We start from the raw sequence: 10,676 nt of genomic DNA on the forward strand, positions 1-10,676 counted from the left end.
CCCATGATGCACTGAGTTTTTCCTTCCAGTCACCTTTCTCACTCACTATGTGTTAATAGACCTCTCTGCATCGAATCATATCTGTTATTAATCTCTGTCTCTCTTCCACAGCATGTCTTTATCCTGTTTTTCTTCTTTCACCCCAACCGGTCTCAGCAGATGGCGCCCCTCCCTGAGCCTGGTTCTGCGGAGGTTTCTTCCTGTTAAAGGGAGTTTTTCCTTCCCACTGTCGCCAAAGTGCTTGCTCATAGGGGGTCATATGATTGTTGGGTTTTCTCTGTATTTATTATTGTGCTATCTACTGTACAATATAAAGCGCCTTGAGGCGACTTTTGTTGTGATTTAGCGCTATATAAATAAAATTGAATTGAATTGAATTGAATTGAATTGAAAGTACACTTATTTATATAATTTGGTAATGAAAAAACTTAGACACTCATATCTTAATTAGCTTATTGCTTAGTGCCAGCTCAATTTAATTATTTGGTTCACAGTAGTTTGGTGCTTCTGCAGCAGCCGTGGTAACCATCATGACCGAGGAAGATGCTGAGCAGACGGGGCTGCGCAGGTCACACTTTGGGCAGTACTGCTTATGTCTCTTTGAAACAAAAACGAGGTCAAGTTCCAAAAACAAATCCAAAAGTGCTGAGAATATAAGTTAACCGTCCTAATGTGCGGTGAGTTGACTGCTGAGGTGGCAAAAGTACAGACATTATGTACTTAAGTAGAAGTACAGATGCAAGTGAAAAAGAATACTCCAGTAAATGGTGAAGTATGGATTCAACTTCTTTACTCAAGTAAAAGTGAAAAAGTACTGGTTCTGAAGTAAGAAAGTAAAAAGGAGCTCCTTGAAGGACAATTCTACCATCTATTTTTATTAATGTAGCAATAAAATAATATTAGTAAATAGGAATACTGACTTTATTTTAGTCTAAATTTTAATTCTAATAAAGGTACTAAGCTTGAATCAGTTAGGCAAAAAATGAGCAGAGAAAAAACAGAAAATTTTAAAAAGCCCTATTTTCTGTTGCCTACATTGTAGAAGGTGACTCTGCTTCGAAACAGGGAAATGAGCAGGGAAGAGGTGGAAGTGGGATTCGGGAGGTGGGGGGAACTATAAAATCAGTTTTATTGGCTCAGCGTAAGGAAAAGATTCACAACTCACAATAATGTTTATTGAGAGCGCCAGCAGACTTTCTAAATGTACAGGCTGTGATCAGCTGACCTGCTGCTCTTTGTGGATGTACACAGCTGAATTAAACAAGATGTGGGCAGATGTTTCGTGAGTTGTCGTGGGTGATTTCCTTCCTCTACAGTGGCAGTACCTGTTTATGCTGTCTTTTTTCTAGATAGTATGAAGTTTGTATGAAGGTGGAATTCGGTCAGTGGATCTAAGCGTCATCACCAGCTGGCGGCCACGCAGCTGGAGCAGGCAGCCATGTCTCGCTGCCGGTGGGAAGAACTGCAGGACCAATCGGAGCACCAGGTGCAGGTGATCATGAGTCTGGCAGCTCAGGTCAGTTCCTGACCTACGCTGCCGCCATTCCCACCCGCGACCCTCGACTGCACGGGAACTGCGGTCCAGACTGGTCCGGCGCCCATGGCGGCCCCCAGGGTGAGGCCAGCCAGGACGCAGCCTGCCTCTGCACCCGTCTCCACTCCTCGGGTGGACTGGCTGGTGCCCGGCAGGGGCCTTCGCCCATTCCTGCTCCCTGGAGGAGGGCCTCTGAGCAACCGCTGGGCCCACCACCAGCTCACTCACCTCACCAGCCGTAGGTGGAGGACGAGGCGCGCGAGGGACCTCATCAGCCGGAGACAGAACTCGAGGGGCACGAGGGTCCTGCCAAGCCTAACTCGGCGTGCTGGCCAGACCAGCCTCACCTCCACTGCCAAACCACCTGGGAGTCACAGCCGCGACTGCTGCACCGTCGCTGGTTGACACACAGGTGGCCCCCAGACACACCTCATCACCGCCGCCGGTGGATCCGCGGGCGGCCCCCTGAATCAACACGTCCCTGCCGCTGGGCCATGGGCTGTGGATGCCGAAGGATGAGGCTGATTCTCTCTCCTGCTCGTGGGATCTGCAGTCGCGAGGCGCTGGCTTTAAAATCTGTACTGGGTCCTGAGATTGTGTTGTTGTTGGCATGTATGTTCAGCTGGCAACTGGAAAGCTTCAGGCGCGTGTGAACAGCAACCCGTGAATAAAAGCAAGATGCTGAAAAGCATGAATGTGTGGATAGGTCTGCCGTGTGTTCATTGCACTAGTCACACAGTTTTTTCCTCTTTCATCTCTTTTTGTGCCACATATCCTGGTTATTAGTAATTGAATAGGATTGCTGCAAAGTAGAGATATCTGTTTAAACATGTAGGGAGTAAAAGTAAAAAGTTGTGAGAAAAAAAATACTCAATTAAAGTACCTAAGATACCTGAAAATTCTACTTAACTACAGTGATGAAGTATTTGTACTTCAGTGCTTCCCACCTCTGGTTCACTGACCTACCTCTGCACCTACAAAAGGTGTCTTGCTTGCTTTGCCTCTGCAATCTAAGACACATATTTTTGCACTTTTATAACTGTGAGTGTTGTGAGTACTATGCATGTATGGTTGTAATTATGTGAGTGAAAAGCGACTTGAGCCAAATGCCCCTGTCAAAGTTGGTTCCCTATCCAGTTTGTACGGTCTGCTGCCAACACAGCTTTTAGCTTATAGCAATTACCCAGTAGCCACATTAGCTGTCTGTGAAGTTGTCAGTAGGGTTGTGGCTGGCAGCTGTGGATAATATTAAAATAATAATGTTAATGTGCTCGAGCTAGGGAACTTCATGAGTCCTGCCCATCTGTAACGTTAATAGACAATGTTATTTTGATAGGAGAACACAATTATTTGTCTCTAAAAAGTGTTGCATTTCTCAACTACCCAGATTAAAAGTGAGAAAAGTCTACCAGCAACAGACAGAAACAGCATCAGCCTACCTTACCAAAAACAATATGGTGCCAGGTCACCAGAGGCACAGTGCTACTGTCTCTTTTTGGGTTTTCCTTTTGCACTACCTGAGAGAATCTTAAAATATTACTCAGATACCAGTATGTCATCAAAAGTGCTATTGAGCATCAAGTATTTCCCTGGGTATTGGTGCCGTAAGTTTGAAATTCTAGTGTTGTGACAACTCTAGACATATAAAAGAAGAAGAAAATAACCCAAAACAAAATGTACCAATATGTGTGGCAGATGGAAAATAATTTCATCCATTCAGCTGATTTACACAAAATGTTGTAACTAGTTTTTAGAAATATACTATTTTTATGTTTTTGCAAACAAACTATCTCTAAAAAGATTTTTTTTTAAAACACACACACACAAAAGACTTATTTTAAAACTTGTTATGAAATTTGTTCAAAGTATTCTAATTTTTTTATTTTGAAACCAAAATGAAACAATAGGAATTTCTCATGTAACAGAGCTTATATACTGTAAAGAAGAACTTTAAAAAGTAATGCTTTTTTTCAGTTTTTATGTTAGGCTAAGCTACTCTGCTGCTCGGTTTATCATCATTTTTAGCATGCTGACTTTAGAGTACCATCTATTGATAGGATAAAACATGTAGGTAGCATCCAGGTTGGAAAGATTAAGCCCATGCAGAAGTCCTTTTAATCTACATTCTACCTAAAGGCCACCAGACAGTGATAGATGGTTGACCTCTGATAACACTTTACTGATGATTTCATGGTCTCAGTCAGTCCATTTGCCAAAATACAGTTTCAATCAAGGTATCAACTTGTTATTGACAAATTGTAAAGTAATGACCAAGTGGTTTAACACTCAGACCACCACCTCCTTGTCATATCACGTGTCATATCTTTTTGTTTTTCTAAACCAAGAGGGCAATGGTGAAAAGGCTAATCTCAAGACTCTAGAAAGACAAAAGTTTTTCTTTCTCCAACATAGTTTTTATGCCATTATTTTAATTTTCTTCCATCAGTTTTCCTAGATATTTTCTTTTTCCTCAGGATTGACCTAACAACTTGCAAACGGGTAAGGAAAGGCTATTGTCAGTGAGAAGTGCATTCGAAAAAAATGATGAACAGCTTTTAAGATGAGTAAAATAAGAAAGTCCACATGAGGACAGGGTTTTCCTACACAGATGTCGTCCTTGTAGTCCAGATGACTGTCAAGAGAGATTAGACAGAAATAAGTCCTGCCAGAGAGCCCATATTAACTTCTAGTGTTTTTAGAGGTTGAGTGTTTGTGCTTCCAACAAGTGCTAAATAACATTATCTAGCTTCACTAATATAGTTTGTGGCATGTTATTATATCATGATATTAACACTCCTTCTGACACAGAATAGATCTTCATGTTACTGCCCAGTTTCCAACAGCTTCTTCATCCAAGCCATTACACACACACACACACGCACACAGAAGACATGTGACATTTTCTCTGGGCAAAGCAAGGCCCTAAAAGCAGCGGTAGTGCATAGCTAAAGACTAGAACAGCACTATTATTGATGCAGTCACGTTGATCTTGTTTTGCTAGCCGTCATTTCCTAGAAATTCCTGCCTGACTTCATTCCCCTAGCTCTTCCTCTTTGATTTGTGTCTGCCAGTTGTCTTTTGCTTTTACAGAGAAACACATGTAAGCTACAGCGCACATACTGCACCTAGCTTCCACTGACACACAACCGTCCACTCTCTCTTTGCCCAACATAATTTCTATCTCAGTATGTGATTCTATAAACGGGTCAGTACAGTCCCACTTTTTGCTGTTCTCCCTCACTATCAAAACAGTCTCTTGGCTGCTGTAGTAGGTGATGCTGCACACAAAACGGGTCATTTGGGTGACCAACACTCACCAGCTGTTGTCTTAAAAAGTAGCTGTTAAAGGTTTATAGTTTCATCCTCTGTATTAAACAGCAGTTATTAACCAAATGGGGCACATGGGCAAAGGGACTTTGGCTTCAAGGCGGCCTGACATGTAGTTAACTTTGCTAAAGGGTCTACTTTAACCCTAACCAAAGCCATTTTCCTAAACTCCTCCAAGTAGCTTTGGTGCCTAAACCCTATGAAACTCGTGATTGCAAGCAAGCCTTTCTGGCGGAGAGCCCTGAAGGCAAACTTTCCCACTACTGCAATGCAGTCATGCCAGCTCATTCAAACAGTGGCAAACTATTGAAACAGTGTATACAGTTTTTATAGACTCTTAAAGTCTTCTCATCTCTATCCTTTAACCTCTTTTATTTGGGTTTTATATGCCCTTTTGGGTTTATTCTCTACCCACTCATTAACATGGTTTATACCAACAGCAGCTTAAAGCTACAAAAGCTCTTAAAGGCAACTGAACATTATATTTCTTAAACTTCAAGTTGGATTAGCGATAAGTGGGTTAGCTTATTGGCATTTGGCAGGTGAAAGGCTCCATAATTTTGTTGTACATGTACAATGACAATAAAGAGCTATTCTGTTCTATGCTATTTCCTAAGAGTTAGAAGTTAAACAGCAGGCAGCCTGCAAGGTTTCTAAGTTGGTGTAAGAACACATATATATGAATGAACAGTAGAGGAACACTCGCCCAGCTTGGATGCGCACAGTAAAAATGGTAGTGGTCCAATTTTTCTCAGAGAGAACCGTCCTCCTTCTGTTTTCTCTTATCTTGAGATGATGATGGATCTGTTTGCCACATGCACATTCGTTTTAAAGAAGCTAGACAGGTGACAGGTGTCATCATAATGCAGAAATTCTGCAATAACACCATAGCAAGGGAGATGAGATTTAATATGAAGCTAGTATAATTAAAAACATTTGAAAGGAAACAAGCTAAATATCACCTTGACTGTCAAGTTACTGGCTCACTCTGACCTTCCCCCGAGTTCACCGTCCATCAGCACAACCCTAATGGTGCTTTCGAACATGTGGTGCATGTAACAGAGGGTGTGTTTAACATAAGCCACCATTGGTTTAACTTTTACCAAGTAAGATCTGTGACTAAAATAACTAGCAATTGTTAAACTAGGGATTCTGACTTTGAACAGTTTCGTTAACAAAGTCAGTCATTAAGAAAACCAATAGTCAACTGTTAAAGATGAAGGAAACAGAGTGGATTGTTTAACAGAGGTTTATACATGTTTTCCAACGCTGGCACTTTGTGTTTTGCTGAAAAATCAAAGAACATTCTGACTTAAAAAAGTAATAATTATAGAAAATTAGTTAAATCACCAAATAAGATGTCACTGTGCAATGATTGTAGTTGCAAGTACTCAACAAACCAAACCAACAGATGCACAATTTCAGATGTGTTGGATATTTTGCATAGGAAATGAGACAAACCAAGGAGATAAAATTTGTACCATCATGTCAGCTTTTTCAAGTGTTAAAACTGCTGTTTATGGCTTTCTTTTCTTTTCAACTCTTGAGTTTTGAAAAGTGCTCCTAAGTCCTGCAGTCATACAGTGAGCCCAAGATAGCCAGGCAAGATTAAGTAGATACATTCGATAGGAACAAGGATGCTAAAAAAAGGGGATGGAGACAACATTTGATAAATCATAATCTGCACACACAGTGATCTTTCATCCTCCTATTCCCGTCATCTCCTCCTCCTCCTCCTTCTCAGATGCCTTCCTTCTCTTGTGTCGATGTGTTTTTCCATCCGGAGGTTCATAGGTTAAGTTGTCCCCAGCATGTGTTAGCGCTCAGGTCAGCAACAGTCAAAACCTGTGATGACAGAGTGTGTGAACGCTGGGGAGTGTCAGGGGTTAAGTGTGTGTACAGGTTGCATGGCGAGCTGGGGTATACACCCCAAAATACTTCTTTTCACCTGGTGTTCAGACAGGACAGGGTTGATAACAGGTTTTAACGAGTTTACATATGAACAAAATCTGAATAGAAGTTAAGAATGATCTAATTAGAGAATTTAAGATACCTGATTTTTCCTGATTTCTGGAATTTATAACAATTTACAACCTTTCACGTAGATTTAATGTCAGTTTGTAATTCCTGTTAGTCCACTGCACCTAACCTAATCTGTGGTGTAATTCATATTTTGGCTAACTCTAGTCTGGATTCTGAGTGTTTCCTTTCAAATATAATATTTATATTGTACAAATATTATAAACTATGGTTTATAGTACAAATAGATTGAAGCCCTTTTAGTGAAAGTACAGCAAGGCTTTCCTGATGAAATTTATCATATTGAATTTCCAAAAAAAGGTTAGGGACCCGCTGGTGTAGAATGTAAATAAAAACAGAAAGCAATGATTTGCAAATCTCCTAAAACATATTTTATTCACAAAACAACACAGAAGAGAAGGGAAAAACAACTGAATTTAACAGCAGTGACATGTCTTAAAAAAGTTGGGACAGAATCATGTTTACCACTGTGTAGCATTTCCTCGTATTTTAACAACAGTCCATAAATGTCTGGGAAGTGAGTAGACTGTTGGAAGAGGAATGTTGTTCCACTGTTTTCAGGTATAGCATAGTAGCTGCTCAATATTCCAGGGTCCTCCTTTTAATTGTTAACTGCAAGCAGGCCAATTCAGCAACTGCACTCTGCTCACAGATGCTGTTATAATAGATGCAGCATGCAGTTTACTCCTGTCTTGCTGAAATACGCAAGGCCTACCTTGAAAAAGTCACCCTGGATGGCACATCTGGCTCAATAAAAATTTTAAATAAGCTCAACGACCCATTCAAAATGGACTCCAAAAATGGTGTTTCTGGATCATGCTGGCTTCATTTTTGCATGATAGAGCATTTGTGGATGAAAATAGTGAACTTTGTTCACAGACAGTGATTTATCTAAGTGTTCCTGAGCCCATGCAGTGATTTCCACAACAGAATCATGACTGTTTTCAACTACAGGCATCCAGTATTGATTTTCAGTGGCCCGGGTTCGAGTGCGACCCAGCCACATGTTTTTCCCCTCTGTCTCTCACTCCTTTCCTGTCACTATCAAATAAATGCAAAAATTGCCTCTCTGCTGCTTAACATCAGCATTATAAAACTCTTCACAGGGGAGATATGCTTCTACGGGAAATCTATACTGTAGGTACAACATAACCACAAACCATAACCTGACGTGCACACCGGGACACGACCACACATTTAACTTAAAGGTAATGCACCAGCATAAATATAAATGCTGTCCACTTGCATAGGTTACATCATAGACTCTACAAAGTTTCACTCTAGTCTAAATCAGCCATAGCTGTATGGTCAGCTAGCGACTGACAACGTAATCAATAAAGGAAAATATCAAACAATTCACAAATAAAAGCCCCACCAAGAAACTGTTAATCAATGTCAAAATGTGTTTGTTTGCCCTGTCACAATCACTTATAAAGGAAGCTGAAGGTCTAACGTTACTGACAACTGCTCATATGTTTGCTAAGCAAGAGTTTCATTGATGTTTCAGACAAAATACAAGTGCCAGTGTGCTTAGTTCAGTTACCACTTGAAAAAGCAAAAACATTCAATCGTTACGGTAAAACACTGGCTGAGATTGTTGTAGCTAAAGGAACTCTCAATGTCTAGATAAAACAATGTGTACAAAGTCTACACTGCCTGTTTTTGACAAATATCAGAGGGAGACAGAGAAGGTTACTGTCTGCGGCAGATATCAGGACTTGTTCCCAGCACTAATGAACTGCATTGTTAACTGGTGCTTCCCCCTTCCTCACAAATATTACTATTAATTTCATTTTTTATTATTATTACTAGCAATTCTTATTATTTTTTCAAGGCATTGGGTCTTGCACTTTTAATAGAACATACATGTATTGCTCTTGTTTTTTTCAAGCTCAATTGTGTTCTGAACATTTATTTACAGATATGCATGATGACACAATTCAGTGATACACTGCACTAAAAATGTTATTTACAAACAGCAACATACACATAATACAGGCAATGTCTATAGCGTACACGTTATATAACATGCCATTCATTCTGAGATCAGATACATATAAAATATGTAACTTGTAAGGATTTGAGTGTTGTAAATATAATTCCCAGAAGTTATATAGATGTTGTATATATGATCCTGGTACCATAGACAGTTTACATAGGAAGTTACGTTCAGACTGATCAACAAATCAGCGTGCCTAAGAGGAGTAAGAGAACAGATAAGCTGCAAGAGTATTATCATTATACTTGAATTGACTGATTTTTTTCTAGTGGTGTCTTATAGTAACTGATGAATTCTTCCAGAAGGCACTTTTTTGGCAGGGTAAACAAAGTCTTCATTTACCCAGAATTCATTGGTTAATCTGCCTTGTGCCACTGATTAATTTATACATCTATCGAAAGTCTGACTGTTTGTTTTACCTAAGCCATAGTCAAAGTCTATCTGTGTGAAACTGGCCTCAGTACATCTGGACTAAACCCACACAGACAGAGGGAGACCATGCTAACACCAGCCAGCTGGTGATCACATTCAAACCAAAACCCCTCTGTGCTAACCACTGAGCTAGTGTGCCAGCAGCTTTCTCTTTGACTATATGATCCTTTAAAAGTTACTCAAGAACCACGAAACACATGGTAGAGACAATCAGAAAGTGTCCACACACCAACACACACACACACACACACACACTTAACATAGTGAGAATGACAGAAGCAGCTGCTGGCATGATCTGGAGGTCATGTTAGATCACAACACTGAGGTAAAAAACAAATTCTTTAACCCGGGGGGGTTGTCTCAGATCTGAGTTACTGGATCACATGGTGATACAACGCTGTGAGTGTTTGCCTGAGTTTGTGGGTCTCTATGAGTAACAACGAAAGAGAGAGTGTGTGTGTGATTGGGTTTAATAAAACGTTTTATCTGAAGGACAGCAATAGAAAAGATTTTAGTACTATAGATAACTGTGCTGCAACCAAGAGAAAACAATCCTGACCAGGAGTCAGTGAGAACAATAAGATAATCATAAAATATGTCTGTGGTACGATAAATACACTTGCAGCACTAACCAGTTCCATGCTGTGGAGAAGAAAGGAGCATTAAAAAGAAGAAGGAAAAAAATAATAATTTGAGGGGAAAAATCAGGTTATTTCATTTGGATTTCTTTGAATACGGCAGCTTGTGTTGAGCAAAAAAGACCCGTCCAAAAATGTATCATTATCTGGCAGTATGAAATGTCATTAAAATAGTTCCATGTAACTACACTCTGGGGTGTATTAAAGAAATAATAGCCTTTTCAGAGCAGGGGGCAGCAGTTCATTAATAAAAGTAATGTCTTAGTTTAGGAACTGTGCAGGTGTGATTTGTCTTCATCTTTAATGGTACGCACTGATTAAGAAAGCAAACAGTGTGTGTATGTGAGAGAGAGTCCAAATGTGGCTACACACATGCACGCGCATCTGTGTGTACCCGCAGTAGTGTTGGTGCGCGCCGCAGGTGATTAGACCACTGCTGCTTGCACTTTTCCAGAATATGTGTGTATGGTTGTGTGTGTGCGTCTCAGTGTGTTGGCAAATAGAGCTGACAAGACTATGAGTGATCCTTAACGTTGTTATTGACTCAGACTTTATTTATAGAGTGTGTGGTCCTGCTGCATGAGCTGCACACAGTGCCACCCCTCCGAGGCGCGCGAGCAGACACGATTAATCAGAAGAATGTTATAATTAGGGTTAATACCCTCAGGCTGCATGAAAACACACACACACACACTCGCACACACAG

Source organism: Oreochromis aureus, linkage group 14 (genome assembly GCF_013358895.1).
Source record: "Oreochromis aureus strain Israel breed Guangdong linkage group 14, ZZ_aureus, whole genome shotgun sequence".
NCBI classification, from domain to species: Eukaryota; Metazoa; Chordata; class Actinopteri; order Cichliformes; family Cichlidae; genus Oreochromis; species Oreochromis aureus.